At 40.2% G+C, this 9,676-nt stretch overlaps 1 pseudogene; it reads left to right on the plus strand.

Annotated features, from left to right (window-relative positions):
- Positions 1-9,224: 9,224 nt before the first annotated feature.
- On the plus strand, positions 9,225-9,324 carry LOC127124329 (uncharacterized; annotated as a pseudogene).
- The last annotated feature ends 352 nt before the right edge of the window (positions 9,325-9,676 follow it).

Raw genomic sequence — 9,676 nt, forward strand, 5'->3', positions numbered from 1 at the left:
TTCCTTTACTCTTATTTCACCCGTTTTCATTCTAGCGAAATCACATTAAGCCCTTTATCTTTTCGCGCACATAGTGGAGTAACCAGTTAGTGATTATGATTCCCTTTTAGCTAGAAGTTCTGGTACATAAGTCGGATAACTTCGTTATTCAGTCCATTGCAAATTGCGGGGGATCGAGCCGTAGTCCGCCCTACCGAGTTCAGTACCAGATACCTACTGAACCAACTCATAATGGATCTTTCATATTGTGTTTTTGTATGATCTGCAACCTTTAGATTAAATGATCTGGTAAGGATCACCTAATTTAATTAGTGCATTTCCTGATATATATATAATAATATATATATTATATATATATATATATATATATATATAATATATATATATATATATATATATATATATATATAAATTTTTTTTTCGTTACTTTGGGAATCATCCACTTATATTCATCGGCTCTCCACGTAGTTTGCTATTAAGATGGTGCTGACTTCTCGTATAAACTACTTGGGGTTACTATAAAACTAAAAGTTCAAGGGATTGGTATAATAGGTACTTATCCTGATCTAACATGTTGAGGTTCTTAGAGCGTTGTTATGGTAATGATTTCGTTTTGATTTCACTCAAGTTTTATAAAATAAGCAACCTTAATACTTATTTGGTGTGTTAAATTTTTGTTATGGCTCAAGAAAATTGAGGGGAATAGATAATAGAAATTTATTCACACTCGGGACTTAACTTAAAATAATAGAAATATATTTTTTTTTTTTATTTTTTTTTTTTGCAACAAAAATAACGATGGAGGGAAAGGTACATACTTGAAAAATGAAAATAGAAAGAACATGGTTTCCCCCCCATACTTAAACTAAACATTGTCCCCAATGTTTTAAGGAAATGAAATACAATATGGAAAGGAAAAAGAAACTACAACTAAGGTTGTCTTCCGCCTCTGGTTCTTGGACCTGGTGATCTCTGACGTAAGTCTAAGTTGTCGAACCTGCTGAACAACTCAGTAAACCGCTGGTCGGTTATGGCATTCCTAGCATCCTGTTGTTGTTGCATTTGACGCATCATTTGCATCATCTCGACATTCTGTGCCTGCATACCATCAATAGCATCCATGATGTCGTCGTTGGTTGCAGGCCTTCTTCGTCGACGACGTTGGGAGGATGGGCCAGTTGCATTGCCGGAAGGGTTGAGCGGGACTGACTGTTGTGTAGGCGGATGATCACCTTGCTCCATTGCTTCAAACTCGTCTGTGTGCGGGTTTGTTTGTGAAGGCTCGGTGGCTTCGGGAGCGTTTAGATCATAGAGGTGGCGGTCGGGGTTTGTGACATCAGTTAGGGAGATATTTGGTAGAACAACGCTTGGGACTGCCTGGTTGTTCACCATAAGATAATATCCTCCGCCTACTCTGTTCTTAATCAGACGGCTGGATCGACAGTAGCTGATATCCATAGATAGGGGAGGTAGAGATTCTAAAGTTTGGAGTTTATCCCCTAGGTTTAGGCCAAGTGCTATGGTGGTGATTAATCCACCAATTATAAAAGGTTGCCGGCCTCTAGCACATAAGGTGCGGATATGATGAAATAGAAAGGAGGCGGTGTTTACCTGAGTATCCGGTTCGAAGACGCATTGGAGGAAGAATAGCTCCTTTGAGTTGACCTTGCTGTTGTTTGGTCTTCCAAAAACTGTGTTTTGCAAGATGCGGATAAAGTACCGGATAGTGGGGTTATGTATATGGGAAAGAAGGAGCTCTTCCCAGTTGTAGGTATCGATACCGGAAATTTTCTTGAAAAGGCCAAAAACGTCAACTGTGTTCCAGTTTGAGTGTGGAGGGATTCTGGGGTGTAGCAGACCTTCTATGGGAAATTGTAGCATGGTACTCAATTGGTTTTGGGTTAAGGAGTACTCGGTGTTAAACATACGGAAGGTTGCGGTACCGGTTAAAAATTCGTCTTCATCGGCGGGAGTGGTGTAGTCGTATGAACTTAAGAATTCTAAGGTTAGGGATGGGTAGGTGGGTTGATTATGAGTGCAAAGGAAGGTTAAGTTGGCTTGACGGAGCATCCATTCGATACCTTGGAGTAATCCTAATTGTTGTAAACAAGTTAAATCGGGGTACCTGGTGGAAACGACGCCTCGCTGTTGGAAACGCTCGAATTGCTCTCTTTGATAATTTTCATCTTCGGATCGGAAGATGATATTTCCGAAATTCTGATTTCCCGCCATTGTGATGAATGAATTTTGAAGGGGTGATTTGGAAAGAAAAGAAATGTATTTGATAGGAGAGAATGGTTTGTGGTGGATGAAGGAAGGTTTGGTGGGTATTTATAGAAGAAGAATTTGGAAGTTGGAAAGAAAAAGTGGTTGAAAAGTAATTAAGTGTGGTTGAATGGAAATTAATGGGGAAGGTAAAAAGTAAAAAGGTGTAACGTTCGTCTCCAACGGCTCCTTAACGTTCACTAGTCTGAAGGGTGTTACGCTCGTCACAGGGGTGTGACGTTCGTAACAGGCACTTGGCGTGCCGTCCGTTATGGATTGTGTGACGCTCGTCACACATTCCTTTTTGGCAAGGCTTCAGTAGCGTTTCACAGAATCACTTTGGTAAAGGATTTTATTTTTATTATTTATTTTGTTTGTTTTGATTGGTTTATTCTGCAATTTTAATTTCTCCTGCACGCTTATTCTACTTTGTATAATAATAAGTCATAGGTAGCAACAGTAGAGGGCTTAATAGCTATTGCATAATAAAATTAAATAAACAGCTTCAATAAAATGATTATAATGTAATACAGGAAAGGAAAACAATGAAATGAAAGAGAAATAAATGTGAACATGAATTCAAATAACATTAATGAATAATCTAACTTAAAACTAAATAACTTAGAAAAATAACTAAATTCTATCCATCTGCACGATCTCTGGCCGGAGGAGCAAAAGAGTTAACACGATGTAGCAACTCGTGAAACTGATCTGTCATACTGCTCATGTATCCTAGAACTTCGTGTCTCATGTCAGTAAATTCTCCTCTGAGGGCGTCTTGTTCTGACATCAAAGCTTCAATGGCGGTGTTATAATCGGTTCCGGGCATATGATGCCGGAGGTCGGATATTGCTGATTCTTCGGTCTGAACAGGCTGAGGAGGAGGGTCAATATCATAATAGCCGGATGGTGTCTGAGGGTCAGATTCAGCATGAGGGATCTGGTCATCATAAGTCTCATAGTCATCACAAATCTCATAGTCCTGGATGGATTCAGTGGATCTAGCAGGAGTAGGGGTTTCGTTCAGGTTGTAGAGCCAGTTACTGCGGTTATGAATGCTAGTCCTAGGATCGGGCATGGTGAATAGGCAAAGAACCTGGTTATCAATAATAAGCTCAAACTCGTCAGACCCTAGGTTTGCTATAAACATAGTGTTGAAGAGGAAGGGTATACTCATAGTAGTAATGCCACAAAAAGGGCTTAGGTCAAGCATAGGCTGACGTAATCCAATAGCATTACCTATCATAGTTATCAAACCGCCTATTCGGATTGGTGCTCGCTCATCCTGGATAAGGTGGTCCAAATTAGCTAACATAAAAGTAGCACCGTTTACTGGACGGTTCTGGGAAGCACAAAAAATGATGAAGAGTTCATCACGTGAAACTGAAGTACTGTTGGCTTCTTCCCAAATAAAGTGTGGGTCAGGATCTTATGGAAATAGCGAAAGGTCGGGTTGTGTATGTTTCCAGAGAGAAACTCATGTTCTTCGGGCTCATCATTTCCAGTCAGCTTACCCAAAAGTGTTCAAGTTCTCTATGTTCAAAAAGTTCTTCCTGGCTTACTGTGAATGTGTCAAAGGAGGTAGGAAAACCCAAAAGGTTGGTAAAGTCTCTAATATTAAATTGGTACTCCATGTTGAACATTCTGAACTGGATAAAACCTCTGCTAATTCCTTTTCCATGGCTGGGTAGATAGTTTAATGAGCTAAGGAATTCTAGTGTGAGTCTCCGGTAGGTGGTGAAATGTCTCAGGATAGGGGATGTCTCCCATCCTATCTGGTTCAGCAAATACAGGACACTTTGTCTCAGTCCAAGGGCAGTCATAGCCCAATCATCAGCATATAAACTAGGTAGCATCTCTCTAGTGGCTAGTTCTTCAAACTTTTGTTTCTGAGCCATTCCTCTGAATTTGATACCCATACGATCAATATGTCCCATCTGGTTAGTGCTAGCTAGAGAAAAGAAGACATGAGTTTTAGTAAGGATTTGGCCAAATGCCGAAAGAAGAAAGAAATTATTATTATTATATTTTTTTTTCTTTTGAATTAAAATAAATCAGGAATGAATAGTAAACAGAAATTTAAAAGAATAATTGAGGAAGAAATAGGAAAATGATAATAATAGAATAAGAAAATAATAAAATAATTGTGGGTTGTCTCCCACTAAGCGCTTTGTTTAAATGTCGCAAGCTCGACAAAGAAACTGTTAAATATAATCTATAGGTCCTGGGGGCATTTCGTCTAAGTGTAGGATTTGCGAATCCCCATTGGTTTCCGCATAGTGATAGTGTTTTAGACGTTGCCCATTTACGGTAAACGGTTCTGTGGATTTGCCTTTAATTTCTATTGCTCCACTGGGAAAGATGTTAGTGATATGAAAAGGACCTGACCATCTGGATCGTAGTTTTCCCGGGAATAACTTTAGTCTAGAGTTAAATAAAAGGACTGCGTCGCCTTGCTTGAAGATTTTCCTTGATATACGCTTGTCATGCCATTGTCTTGTTCTTTCTTTATAGATTCTGGCATTTTCATAGGCGTCTCTTCTGAGTTCCTCTAATTCGTTTATGTCAAGGATTCTCTTTTCACCGGCGGCTTTATAGTTTAGATTCAGATTTCTAATAGCCCAATAGGCTTTATGTTCTAACTCTACCGGGAGGTGACAGGATTTTCCATAAATGAGCTTAAATGGGGTCGTCCCTATGGGGGTTTTATAAGCAGTTCGGTATGCCCACAAAGCTTCTGGTAATTTCAATGACCAATCTTTCCTTGAAGTGGCGACCGTTTTTTCTAGTATTTGCTTGATTTCTCTGTTAGATACTTCCACTTGTCCACTGGTCTGAGGGTGGTAAGGTGTCGCTATCCTATGTCTCACTCCATACTTAAGCAGTAGTTTTTCGAGTACCTTGGATATAAAGTGCGATCCACCATCACTGACTACTATTCTTGGGATGCCAAATCTCGGAAATATTATATTCTTAAAGAGTCTAGTTACTACTCGGGTGTCGTTTGTTGGGGAAGCTATAGCTTCGATGCATTTTGATACGTAGTCAACTGCCACGAGTATGTATTTGTTACCGAAAGAGGATGGAAAAGGTCCCATGAAGTCTATTCCCCACACGTCAAAAATCTCTACTTCCAAAATACCTTTTTGCGGCATTTCGTCACGTCTAGATATGTTTCCCGTGCGTTGACATCTGTCACATTCCTTAATAGCCGCATGTACGTCCTTCCATATAGTTGGCCAATAAAAGCCGACTTGTAGGATTTTAGAGCAGGTCTTGGATGTACTTGTGTGTCCACCATAAGGAGCGGAGTGGCAGTGTTGGATTATATTTTCTACCTCTTCTTCGGGTATACATCGACAGAAAATACCATCGGGGCCTCTTTTGAAAAGTAAGGGATCATCCCAGTAATAGTGTTTTATGTCGTAGAAGAATCGTTTCTTCTGCTGGTAAGATAAAGTAGGTGGGACTATTCCGGCAGCTAAATAATTGACGAGATCAGCGTACCATGGTGTGACGGATATAGCTAAGGTGGTTTCTACTTGTTTGTCGGAGTTGCTCTCTTCCAAAGTAGCTATAAGTTTGTCGTACGAGAAATCATCATTAATTGATGTTCTTTCCGGTTCAAGGTTCTCAAGTCTAGAGAGGTGGTCTGCTACTACGTTTTCAGTTCCTTTCTTGTCCTTGATTTCTAAGTCGAATTCTTGTAGCAACAAGATCCATCTTAGGAGTCTAGGTTTAGCATCTTTTTTGTTAAAAGGTACTTGATAGCAGCGTGATCAGTGTAAACTATTATTTTGGCTCCGACCAAGTAAGAACGAAATTTATCTAGCGCAAATACCACTGCTAGGAGTTCTTTCTCGGTAGTGGCGTAATTCATTTGCGCTTCATCCAGGGTTCTGCTTGCGTAATATATAACGTGAAGCTTTTTATCCTTTCTTTGTCCTAAAACAGCACCTACAGCATAATCACTGGCATCACACATTATTTCGAATGGTTCATTCCAGTCTGGTGTCTGCATTATGGGTGCGGAGATCAATGCTTGCTTAAGCGTTTGAAACGCTTTTAAACAGTTATCGTCGAATATGAATTCAGCATCTTTCATCAATAGTCCGGTTAAAGGTTTAGTTATCTTAGAGAAGTCTTTGATGAATCGTCGGTAAAAACCGGCGTGTCCTAAAAAGCTTCGTACTTCTCTCACGGTTCTTGGGGGTTGAAGATTTTCGATTACCTCTATTTTGGCTTTGTCTACTTCAATTCCTCTGTTCGAGATGATGTGTCCTAAAACAATTCCTTCTTGTACCATAAAGTGGCACTTTTCCCAGTTAAGTACTAAGTTTACTTTTACACATCGCTCAAGAACTCTTTCTAGGTTTTCAAGGCATTCTTCGAAACTTTGTCCGTATACGGAAAAGTCATCCATAAATACTTCCATGATGTTTTCGAGAAAGTCGGCGAAAATTGCCATCATGCATCTTTGAAAGGTTGCAGGAGCATTACACAGACCAAACGGCATTCGTCTATAAGCGAAGGTACCAAAAGGGCACGTGAACGTTGTCTTTTCTTGGTCATCAGGGTGAATTGGTATTTGAAAGAAGCCTGAATAACCGTCTAGATAACAGAAATGTGAATGTTTTGCTAATCGTTCTAACATTTGGTCAATGAATGGTAAAGGGAAATGATCTTTTCGGGTTGCTTTGTTTAGTTTCCTATAGTCAATGCACATTCTCCATCCCGATTCGATTCGTTTAGTTATAGTTTCCCCTTTTTCATTTTCAATAACGGTTATGCCTCCTTTCTTTGGTACAACGTGTACAGGACTAACCCATTTGCTATCAGATATAGGATATATAATACCTGCTTCCAATAACTTGGTTATTTCCTTCTTTACTACCTCACTCAGGATCGGATTTAGTCTTCTCTGGTGTTCCCTAGAGGTTTTACAGTCTTCTTCTAACATGATGCAGTGCATACAAATAGAAGGACTTATTCCTTTAAGATCGGTGATGTGGTACCCTAGTGCGGTTGGATACTTCCTTAAGATATGTAGAAGTTTTTCTGTTTCGAGTCTTCCTAGGTCTGCATTAACTATCACAGGTCGTTCAAGTTCTAAGTCTAGGAATTCATATCTCAGGTTTTTGGGAAGTGTTTTCAGGTCAGGGGTTGGTTTGTTAAGACATTGCGTAGGGTCCGGTGTTATTGCTAAACATTGGTATGATTTGTCTTCTACAAGGCAGTCAGATGATTTGTCTTCTCCTAACTCTGCTTCTTTTATGCATTCATCGATGATATCCATGAAGTAACATGTATCTTCTATTGTAGGTGCTTTCAAGAATTGGGAAAGAATGAACTCAATTTTCTCTTCACCTACTTCGAAGGTGAGTCGTCCTCGTTTTACGTCTATGATTGCACCGGCAGTTGCTAAGAACGGTCTTCCCAGTATAATGGGTGTAATATCATCTTCTCTAATGTCCATAATTGTAAAATCAGTGGGAATGTAGAATTGACCTATGCGTATGGGAACGTTTTCAAGGATTCCTACAGGATATTTGATGGAACGATCTGCTAGTTGCACAGACATTTTGGTTGGTCTTAATTCTCCCATTTCCAGTTTCTTACATATGGATAAAGGCATAACGCTAATTCCGGCTCCTAAATCGCATAAGGCTTTGTCGATGACAAATTTTCCTATGTGACAGGGTATAGAGAAACTACCCGGATCCTTGAGTTTAGGGGGCATGTTTTGGATTATAGCGCTACATTCGGCAGGGAGTGTAACGGTTTCGCTATCCTCAAGTTTCCTCTTATTAGAAAGAATTTCTTTTAAGAATTTAGCATATAAGGGCATCTGCGTAATAGCTTCGGTGAACGGAATTGTAACGTTTAATTGTTTAAGGAGATCAACAAATTTTCTAAATTGGCCCGCATCTTTGGTTTTAACAAGCCTTTGAGGGTAAGGGATAGGTGGTTTGTTAGGTGGTGGAGGTACATAAGGTTCCTTCTTTTCTAGGGTTTCCTTATTACTCTCTTCCTTTTCCTTAGGTTCACTTTCCTCAGTTGATTTCTTAGGGTTTTGGTTTTCTATCCTTGGATCAGACGGTCCTTCCACTTCCGTTCCACTTCTTAATATAATTGCATGAGCGTGGCTTCTCGGGTTAGGTTGGGGTTGTCCAGGGAATGTACCAGTTGGGGCAGCAGTAGGCGCTTGTTGTTGAGCTACTTGTGATATTTGTGTTTCCAGCATTTTGTTATGGGTAGCCAGGGCATCTACTTTGCTTGCTAGTTGTTTAAGTTGTTCGCCAGTGTGTACATTCTGGTTTAAGAAATCTTTATTGGTTTGTTGTTGGGAAGCTATAAAGTTTTCCATCATGATTTCTAAGTTGGATTTCCTAGGGGCGTTATTGTTAGGCATGGATGGGTTCGGTTTCTGATATCCCGGAGGTATAGCTGGGGCTTGATTTGGAGACTGTCTAGGTGCGTACAAAGCGTTATTACTCTTATATGAAAAGTTTGGATGGTTCTTCCAATTTGAGTTATAGGTATTCGAGTAGGGGCTTCCTTGAGCATAGTTTACTTGCTCTGCTTGGATTCCTGTCAAGAGTTGACAGTCTGTAGGAGTGTGACCTTGGATTCCACAGACCTCGCAATTCTGAGTTATAGCAACCACGGCGGCTGGAGGTGATACATTTAAACTTTCAATTTTCTGGACCAAAGCATCCACTTTTGCGTTAACGTGATCAAGGTTACTTATCTCGTACATGCCAGTTTTCGTTTGAGGTTTTTCCACCGTTGTTCGTTCGGTTCCCCACTGATAATGGTTTTGGGCCATGCTCTCGATAAGCTGGTAAGCATCAGCATAAGGTTTGTTCATTAATGCACCACCTGCAGCGGCGTCTATTGTTAACCTTGTGTTGTATAAGAGACCATTATAAAATGTGTGAATTACTAACCAGTCTTCCAAACCATGGTGTGGGCAAAGTCTCATCATGTCTTTGTATCTTTCCCATGCTTCGAAAAGAGACTCGTTGTCTTTCTGTTTAAATCCGTTTATCTGGGCTCTTAACATAGCTGTTTTGCTTGGCGGAAAGTATCGGGCAAGAAAAACTTTCTTCAACTCGTTCCATGTGGTGACTGAGTTGGAAGGAAGAGATTGAAGCCATCTTCTAGCGCTATCTCTTAATGAGAAAGGAAAGAGACGAAGTCGAATTGCCTCTGAAGTGACACCATTAGCTTTAACAGTATCAGCGTATTGGACAAATACGGATAAATGAAGGTTTGGATCCTCGGTAGGATTTCCAGAGAATTGGTTCTGTTGCACAGCCTGCAACAGCGAAGGTTTAAGTTCGAAGTTGTTTGCTTCGATTGCGGGCGGAGCAATACTTGAATGCGGCTCATCTTGCGATGGAGCGGC

Source organism: Lathyrus oleraceus, chromosome 2, assembly GCF_024323335.1.
Source record: "Lathyrus oleraceus cultivar Zhongwan6 chromosome 2, CAAS_Psat_ZW6_1.0, whole genome shotgun sequence".
In the NCBI taxonomy this organism is placed as follows: domain Eukaryota; kingdom Viridiplantae; phylum Streptophyta; class Magnoliopsida; order Fabales; family Fabaceae; genus Lathyrus; species Lathyrus oleraceus.